The 10,709-nt window shown below is 36.8% G+C and overlaps 1 long non-coding RNA gene across 1 annotated transcript; it reads left to right on the forward strand.

Annotated features, from left to right (window-relative positions):
* The first annotated feature begins 8,606 nt into the window (after positions 1-8,606).
* On the forward strand, positions 8,607-9,757 carry LOC124254207. The gene is made up of 2 exons (XR_006892416.1): positions 8,607-8,913; positions 9,405-9,757. It is a non-coding gene; the product is annotated as an uncharacterized LOC124254207 (long non-coding RNA).
* The last annotated feature ends 952 nt before the right edge of the window (positions 9,758-10,709 follow it).

Here is a 10,709-nt window from a genome sequence, read left to right on the forward strand (position 1 = left end):
CTGACTGGAATAGAGAGACAATGCTTTAAAGTGTATTTCCAAGATTCAGGTAATATGTTCAGTAAATATCTGAAATCTAAAAAAGTGCCTTTGATATGATAATTTTCTTTTAAAGATCCTATTGATAGTAATCCATTCTCATCACATATATCCCTAATATTCATAATCCCTTTCTCTGCCCAATTCTTTATAAATATGTAGAGTTTTTGAAGTTGTGATTGAACCATAGTAGTTGGGATAAAATTGGATTAATGTTATTTGGATCAACATAATGTTGATTGTGAAATAGTTTCACAGCTTTTGAGTGAAGTTGATAGACCACGTACATTGCCATATATTGTTAATTGTCAGGTCACAACCAAACCAGTGTGACAGTAGATAGTAGAAGATTTCATCAATACATCCCTCAACATACAGGGAGATGGTTAAGATTTACTTAATTTTTGAAAGTCCACGAATTAAATTTTATCCCGTGCATCAAGACGAACAATGAACCTCTTCTTCCCATCACCTGACTGAATAACGTAGGCAGATCCGTCCATACCGAGGAACGTTACTCGCGCATCTTCCCAAGTATCTGGCGAATAATTGTCAATGTGAGTGATGCAGGTTTGGATTTGTCGTCTTATTACTTGTTCAACTTCTGTATTTTCCCATCCTTCATGTCCTACAACCTTTACTATCAGCTTTCCAAGAGAACGTTTGTTGATTTCTTCCACCATGACCTGAATAGAATGATTACACATCAATCACGTCCCAGTCTTCTATACCTATATTCAAAATATTATCACCCTCAAGATATACCCGTCTTGGTATACAGGGGTTGTACAACCCCAATATGTAAAATCAAGACAATATGTAAAAACTAACGCAATATGTAAAAACTTAACGCAAAACGTAAAAAATAACGCTATATGTAAAATATTAACGCAATATGTAAAAGATGTCTTTAACGCAAAAAGTAAAACACCTAACGCAAAATGTAAAAACAATTTTTAACTTAATATGTAAAAAATTAACGCAATATGTAAAATCCAGTTTTAGGTTTGAATAGTAGGGGTAGCAGTCGAAATCCATTTTAGTCACAAATGTGGCAAAAATTGACTTTATTTACAAAAACTAAGATATCGCAATGTTTTTTACAAAATAAATTTCATATTACATTTTTATGCAAAATTTCAAAATTTTACCTCGTTCAGTATACATGTAAGCAGAGTCGATAAACATATAATTTCCTTGTATATAGAGATATTTTAATCGATCTTATAGTCTATTTTCGAAAGTTTTAAAGGGATAATTATATTCTTCAAACTTGTTTTCATAAATTGTATTTTTGATTATATTCATTATGTCTTATTCCAGAAGGATGGACCTTTCCTTGAAACTGTCCATTCCGTTGTTGATAATCTGTGATTACCGAATTTGGGTTTTAAAGAAAACCACTTATTGATCCTTCTTAATTTGGTTTGAAATAACATGCCTGTTGTAGTAATGTTTCCAATTTTAATTAATTGTGTATGGGGGTTGCAATTAATTGCAGCTGGTACTGGGCATCGAGATGGTAGCTCTGACCATTGGACTTCGGACCTAGCCGCTGATCTAGGAGAGAGCGCCAAAAGTTATGATTTGACTATGTACATGAAACAACGATGGGCGGTTAAAGGGAATACTAGAATAGTACCTAGATGTCATAGCTTCATTTGCGGGTGGGCAACATCTTTAAGTAAACCAATGTGTACATTTATTAAATCACTCTCTCTCTCTCTTTGCCCATTCTACCTGTTACACTCTTAATTTGATCAGGTGGATTTAGGGTCATGTAGTGTTTCCCTTCATTTTCATGAAAGTAGCCAAAATATATAACTGGACTCTCTCCGGGTAGAATCTCTTTTGGATGAACTTGTGTCACTGTTCCGTTTACATCAAAGATTCTGACCTCTGTCATAAGATTCCTGATACAACCGTGAGAACCAGTTGATCACCATATGCCCCGTGAATGAGGGGGTTAATATGGTTAAACACCCCTTCAGCAATTTTTCAGATATTGAAGACGTTAATTACACAGAGATGTCTCCATTTAGTAAGCAATAGAATAACTGGTTCCATTTATACTAATGTTTGGTACTACGTCAAATAATCACACGAATGTCACAGAATACACAGCGAATGGCAATCTATGTGATTAAATGGTGAATTACGATTATAATATCTTAGGCGTGGTATGTTATTTTGCAATTCTATTCAGGTATCATTGATCTTGGCATTGGCATGTTTGATGGATTGAACAAGTCATGTTACCCGTTTACATCAATATTACATATTACTTAAATTGCATCAAATGCAATAACTTTATTTCATTAAATTTGAGCGATGAACATCGGGATCCAATCTCAAATGTCTCTGGTATAACTCGATTTCATTTGCAGCGATATTACCTGTGACTTGATTGAAGGAAATCAAATGTGATTGTAATGCAAATACCCGAATCACTGTGATGCATCATGTCCATTACACCTAAAACTGCAAGATGGATTTACCATTTCTAAATCAAAGATACTTGTGTCCAGTGACACATTAATACTTAAACAGTATTTTTCACATTTTGGAGTAATATAATATTTGTAAATACATCATCATCAATATTATATTTTCTCTAGATTCATTCAAAGTGTTTCTGAAACAAATTCAGACAAAGTCTCTCGTAATGTCTATGGGATGGCTCAAACTTTTTATCAGGATTTGTTGTATTTCATTTAAGTATTTTGAGGTGAGATTAAAAAACACACTGCCAGGAAAATAGCGTATGCATTGATTCCAAAAAGGAACATGTTTTGCTATTAATTCACCTCTAAATAGGACAAATTTGAAAACAAGACTGGTCTCTCAGCCAAAACATACAAAAGAAAAAGAAAAAATTACAAAAACTTCTATCTACCGAATTCCAAGTTGAACCTTGGTCACCGTACCAAATGCAGAGGATAATTTTATGTCCCCAACTTTGCGCTACATGCGCGTTGTGGGATAAAAAAAGACCAAAAGGTAAATCCTCCTTGGACATAATAAATACAACCCATACGACCATTTATGTAAAAATACTATGAAGAATAAAATGATTTCCTTGGATACTGTCGAAAATAGATTATGATATCAAGTATCGCTATACATGTATATTACACAATTATCGGCTTTACTGTGATGTTAAACGACCCAAAAGATTAGGTATCAATTAAGTTAGAAATGAGGTTAGTTTGTCAGAAATATTGCAATAGCTTAGTTATTTGAAACACAAAAAAGCAAGTATCTAAAAAAATGAATTTCAGTCGCCAAAACAATAAACAACAATAAAGCTGTATTTTACAGATTCCGTTAATCTTTTACAAATTGCGTTAAAAATTGTTTTTACATTTTGCGTTAGGTGTTTACATATTGCGTTAAAACCATTTTTATATTTGGCTTTAATCTTTTACATATTACGTTATATTTTACGTTTTGCGTTAAGTTTTTCCATATTGCGTCAGCTTTTACATATTGTGTTGATTTTACATATTGGGGTTGTACAGGTAACCCCAATATGTAAAATCAACACAATATGTGTATATAGACCATGGCTGTATGCAAATTAGTGTGCGACGATATTGTATTATAAAGGACACTTTTTAAGTGACCAATTTGAAATTAGACGTAGCTTCATTATAAACGATAGCTGGTGTAAAAAATAATAACTTTCATGCTGAAACTATTAAGGATGTAGCTACCATGGAGTCTCACTGTCACTATAAAAAGAAACAGATAGGAGGGTTCGTCTCAAAAGCAAAACTTGGACGGGTGTCGCAGACGATCGTTGGGGTGGGGCTTGGGGACAGAGATATCAGCTAAGATACGATAATCCTTAAGGGGAATTATACTGGGGAAGTAAACGGCATGTCATAACAATTTACAAATAATATCCAGTCCTGTCGATCTTCGCGATCGGGCGGTCATGCCACCTATATATTTTGAGACATTTAATACGATGCGTTTCTATGGTTATCAGGTATCAAACTCTTTTACATATCTCAACATAAACTTAATGAAAGAAAGACACTTATACAAAAAAAATATAAGCTGTTAATCAATAGATGAGGCATAGTCAACACACATGAAAAAGCACAAAATATCTTTGAGATGACCCCTTGGGCGGCTGTAGGCATCACATGCATTTCATGACGGTCCGTCGTCATACCTGGCTGAGCGACCTAATTGCCCTCTATAGTCTGATCTATTGTTTTCAGCACCTATTCGTATTTTTTCTAAGTTTTGCCCGATTTTACGAGTAAACATGTTTTTCTGGATATCCTAGTACGCATCCCACTGAATGCCAAGTTAGGCCGAAGTGGGTTATTTCGACATAAGCTATTTGCATTTGTGTAAATTTTAGGGATACAGAGTAAGAGCCTAAAACAGATTTTTTCTATTTCCGACAGTACTATAGTACAGATTCTCAATACACTGCATAGATTGTAGGTGACTGTAATTGTATTCATATTTGTATCTTTAAGTCATATCAAGCATCACTTTCAATACCACAATAAAACATTTCACAGGTAGGCTACAACTTTTGATTTCACTGTATATACATGGATGTACATGCAAGTATTTTCAGTCACGTTATCATCACGCTTATTTGATGCGTGCATTTCTTTTAGGAATGGGAGATTAGAAGCGAAAAATCAAGAAAAATCGCAAATTTGGATTATTTCAAAGTAACATGGACTTCAATACTGCCTTATTGATTGTTAGCGCTATGAGCATACCTGGTGTGGAGTTTGGCGCTTTATAAATGGACACATTATTATTATTATTATTATTATTATTATTATTAACAGAAATGATACTGTGACAGGACCTACACAAAACCACTGTACTGTCTCTGGTATTCTGGTCTTACTCGATTTCATTGGCAGAAATATTAGCTGTGACTTTATTGAAGGGTATCAGATATGATTGGAATTGAAATACCCGAATCACTGGGAAGGATCTTGCATGTCCATTATACCTAAAACTGCGAGATGGATTTACCATTTCCAAATCAAAGATATTTGTGTACAGCGACACATTCATACTTAAACAGAAATTTTCAAGATTTGGAATAATATAATACATGTAAATACATCATGATAAATATGACATTTTCTCTAAAATCAGGAGCGGTGGGGTAGCCTAATGGTTAAAGCGTTGGCTCGTCACGCCTAAGACCCGGGTTCGAATCCCCACATTGGTACAATGTGTGAAGCCCATTTCTGGTGTCCCCCGCCGTGATGTTGCTGGAATATTGCTAAAAGCGGCGTAAAACCAAAACTCAGTCAGTCAGTCTCTAAAATCAAGTAATCCCTATATGGGATGTCTCAAACATTTTATCATGATTTGTTGCATTTAATCAATGCAATTTGAGGGGAGATTAAAAAGACACACTATTTGTCTGCCTACCACAAAAGTAACAGACAGACAGACAGATTTATTTGTATAAGTGTAAAATAATATGTGTAAACTAATAACAGTGCATTTATGCGCAACCTGTAAATACGCGAGTTATAGGAACATCAATAAATCCATAAACACCCATTCACAATTTACATTTTCTCTCTCAACATAAGTATGTGGTACAACACAATGGCTACCTTAAACAACAAGTCAATATTTTCTGTGGGAAGTAGCATACAGAATTTATCGTGCCGCTTGGACTTTGAAGTTGTGAGCGTTACATCTAAATTTAGTGAGCGTACCCTAAGTTGTGGTGCAAAAAGTAACTGATACATAAATTCCAAAAAAGGTGAGGTGAGGTGAAATTGGGTTTTACGTCATGCTTGAGAATATTTCGCTCATATGACGACGTACATGCGTGTGTATGTGTATGTGCGTCTGCTTGTACTAGCCCAGACTTAAGCTGGTTTTATAGAGCTAGCCCACTGAGATACCATGCCGCAGTGAAGCATGATGACCCCACTCAGACACAGGACACTGACTCCGAGCCGACCAGTCCTTGTTGTACCCATTAATTCCGAGCGCCAGACAGGGACCAACAAGTACCATATTTTAACGTCTTTTGGTATGACGCGGTCGGTGATCGAACCCGCGACCTTCCGCTCTCCGGGCGGACGCTCTAACCACTACACCACGGAGGCGGTCTCCAAAAAAGGAAAATAATTTGCTATTAATTCCCCACTAAAAAAGACAAGCCTGAACAAACTGGTCTCTCAACAAAAACAAGGAAAAGAATACAACAAACTGATGTATGCAGAATTTCAAGTGGAACCTTTGTTACAGTGCCAAATATCATTAAACATTGATTAACCACTTCTTGAGATATCGCCCAAACCTGTTCTTTGAACGGACAGACGGTATTTTTTTATCCCCAACTTAACGCTGAATGCCAGTTGTGGGATAACTAAAGGCCAAAAGGTAAAACCTTGAACGGGACATGATGAATAATACAACCAATCTGACCATTTATATAAAAAATATCTATGAAGAATACAATGATTTCTTTTGATACTGTCGAATATAGAATATGATGTAAAGTATCTCTACATAATACAATTATCGGCTTTACCTTGATGTTTAATGACCCTACAGACCAGATTTCAGCTAAATTAGAAATGAGGTTAATTTTGACAGAAATATTGCAATATCTTATTTTGAAAGACAATAAAGTGAAGTTACTAAAAAGTTTCAGTCACCAAGACATAAAAACAACAAAAAAGCTTGATTTTACATATACTGTTAATCTTTTACAAATTGCGTTAAAAATTGGTTTTACATTTTGCGTTAGGTGTTTTCGTATTGCGTTTAAGATATTTTTTACATTTGGCGTTAATTTTTTACCTATTGCGTTAGTTTTTACGTTTTGCGTTAAGCTTTTACATATTGCGTTAGTTTTTACATATTGTCTTGATTTTACATATTGGGGTTGTACAACCCCTGTATACCAAGACGGGTATGTCTTGAGGGTGATAATATTTTGAATATAGGTATAGAAGACTGGGACGTGATTGATTTTACATATTGGGGTTGTACAGGGGTGACTATAATGATGAAGTTGGCAGATGACAATTCCACAGTATAACTAAGAAGTGTATATCCATACATGTGTATTAATTTATTCCCGCAAGTCTGTAAGACACAGTGTTATTGAGTTTATTGGGACAATAAACCTTAATACAGCCAAATTTGATTTAAGAAAATTTACTCTACACCATATTATTCCAGGCGTAATATATTTACAGTTAACAAATTCACGTGAAAAACGAGCAACCACTCACTGCACATGGGCTTTTTACATTTGCCAAGAATACTTACATAAACCTTAGCAGAATCTGAAGTAAATCCCTTTGTTTCGCTTATCTGTATGAAAAGACGAAACATGAGTGTCTTTCAAATTACAAACAACAACATTTCAATGGTAACATGAACATACAAATGTTTCCAGAAGTTCAGATTCAGGCATTTACAAACACTGTCACATGAGAACATATACTCCCAGCCCGCCAGCAAATCATTCATAAAATAAGCGACTAAGGGGATCTGGTGATCAGGCTCGCTGACTTGGTTGACACATGTCATCGGTTCCCAGTTGCACAGATCGATGCTCATGCTGTTGATCACTGGATTGTCTGGTCAAGACTCGATTATTTAGAGACCGCCGCCATATAGCTTGAATATTGCTGAGTGTGGCGTAAAACTAAATTCATTCACTCACTAATAGGGTATAATATCCTAGGTATGATCTGATGAGCAACCCTGGACATTGTCTTCAAATAACACCTTACAATCTCCAATGTTTTTCTACAGCAACAGGTTAAATATTTGAAAACGTCATTACTATAGCCAGTGTGATATAAACGAATAGGACGTTGATATGCCTAGTGATTGAAAAAATATAAAAGGAATTGTACAGTTATTTGAACATCCCAACTTTGCATAAATTCGCTCAGCTCATGCAATCCACTGATAAAAAGATAATCCAAGCTACAGCTATGTTCCCGTACAAGGTGTTCAACGCACGTCCTGTAAACTCTTGAACTTTAAAGCTAAAATTACTGCATTCAATATGCAATATCAGTCCATTTCAATACTGTATTTTTGGGACGAGGCCTTGTACTGTAATATATCTGTCTGTCTGTACTGTCTTATACGTGAATAACGAACTCGTGAGTAGCAAATTAACGGCTATAGCGAACTGATTTACTACCCCCCCAAGACCCAATTAACGACGTGATTAGCGAACTCACTCAGTGTCAGCTCAGCCACTTAGTGGTACAGTATACATCAATCTTGTTGGCGGTGAATCAACATTGTTTGATGGTCATTAATTAATTAACAAAACAAACATATCGTGTTTAACCCATTCAACACCGCAGGCCGAATAATCGGTCACAACGTTATGAAAAACGAAAGTTTTCGTTGACGAGGGACGGTATCCATTGCCGTAGTATGATTGGCTGCCTTAGGTCACGTGTCTGATTTTGACAAATCAAAGCAGGCTGTGGCGAAAAAGCGTCATTAGAAACCAATCTTTATCCAATAAAATCGCTTTTTTACAACTGTGAAAATACTCTCGGCAAGGGTACAGTGATATTGTTGATGTTCCAGAGCTGTCGAACGATACCAGACAGCACACGTATTATCAACTACCCTACCCTCGTAGTAGGATCAATGTGAAAAGACAGCAAATGAAAACTGGTATTTTCAACGTTTTATGGTTTCATGTTGGCACATTTCTACAACCCAAGTGCCATCACTATTTTATTTTCCTGAATCAATTTTAGTTTTTTCTTTGCCTGTGACAGTACAGCAACCGATATCTTTCTATGATTCTACATGCTCTAACCCGTCTATTTATTGTTTCAGGGGAATTCGAGGAATTTTCATGGAGAGGTGAGAGTTATATTTCGATGTTTAGTTACAGATGACAAGGCGGATAATCATATTAAATATGCTGAATTATGTTCAATGTTCTATTCATGAAACATAAAACATAGCCGATCATTTAGCTTTGAAATGATCAAAACTCACCTATCCACACACACACACACACACACACACATTCATAAGAATCGAAAAAATATCTGTACCAAGGATCTTCAGACGTGTGTGTGTGTGTGTGTATGATAGTGTGTGTGTGTGTGTGTGTGTGTGTGTGTGTGTGTGTGTGTGTGTGTGTGTGTGTGTAATACTCCGTTCCCTCAAATTGATATTTGATTCCGACCTGAAATACAAACAATGAGACCTGTGAGATTGCATTCAACTTTCCAATAGTTAACATCATCACTATTTGAAACACATGAATCCCGAGACAATCGACTCAACGAAATTTGTGAAAGTATCATTGTCTAGGGTATGTTTTCTTAATATTGTTTTTGCTTCAGGTGATTGACTGTGGACAGCATGTTGGACACTCGGATGTGTCGAACTTCATCAGGACGCATGACATCCAAGGGGAGGATAGACGGATACTTCAGGGCTGCTACGATCTTTTTGAATCGAAGCCAGATTTCGTTTGGCAAAATTGCTCCATCGAAGTCATGTGCTCGTCAGTTGATGTAAAGTTCGTGTCTGGAGATGAAAGCAATCGATACATCTTACGTTTTAGAGAAGGTGGCATTTGGATGGCGGTTCTGAGAGAAGAAATACGCACAAACATCTTCAATGTGTATGAGTGGTCACGTAGACTCGTGCAGGGAGTTGGAGAAGCAGTTGCTGGAGCTATCCAGCAAAATCCTCAAAATCTACTCCCTTGACATATGAAAATTATGAAGTGTTTTATAGTGGTGCAGATACACACCTTAAAGAAAGAGACCAGCATATATCTTGCTTTTTCACAAACGGGATCCCTGCTGCTGTTGTTATGACTCCGAGTGTCTACTTTCATATCCTCAGCTAAGAAGTGTTTATTATCTACATGGGTACTTTCGGTCATATTGGTTAACGTAATCCTGTTCTGAGGTGTATCTATACAGAACACTTTGGTTTTCAAAAAGTTATCACATACATTGTAATACATGTAGCTATGTTTTAATAAACTTGATTATCTATCTTTAAAAAATGGATATGTAATTTTTTCTTGGCGTGAGATATATGTTTCACGATCGAGGTGGTGCTGATGTTCGACCGCCGATGTGGGGCGTGGTGGTGCGCGTCAAACGCAGGGTGGCTCCGGGGGTGGTTTTACTATGCCCGTTTCGCCGGTATGCATGGGTGGTGGGACTCGACTCGTGTTGACATCGGGATTGATGCCCAGTTTCTGATCGAATGCGTAGTCGACTTTCGACCGGGTGCATTCTAACGTGTCCTGGTAACGCTTGATGGCCGTTGGTAAATCCACCGGTTTGGCGATGACGTCCTCGACGTTCACCACGAACTGTTTCTGCGTCTTAAGCGGTTCCCTTACCGATAATACGGGAACGCATCTGCGCCTGTAGAGCCCAGCACGGCCCCCACGTATGTTCGAATCGAATCATATGGTACCGTGCAAGTAAACCCTTTTCACCTTTTTCGATATCATTATCATCCAGGCGGTGGCCGGATCGGGATCGGTTTGTTTGATGTACGAAACGTGAATTTGCTCGTTCGTCGTGGGGCCTGTAAACGTATGGTACCCGGGTATGTACTCACCGTCTGTATAAGCGAGTCTAAACGTTTTGGATTTATAGAAATAAGTGTAGACTTTACCT

The sequence above is a fragment of the Haliotis rubra genome, unplaced genomic scaffold, assembly GCF_003918875.1.
Source record: "Haliotis rubra isolate DU_JTF1 unplaced genomic scaffold, ASM391887v1 Scf568, whole genome shotgun sequence".
In the NCBI taxonomy this organism is placed as follows: domain Eukaryota; kingdom Metazoa; phylum Mollusca; class Gastropoda; order Lepetellida; family Haliotidae; genus Haliotis; species Haliotis rubra.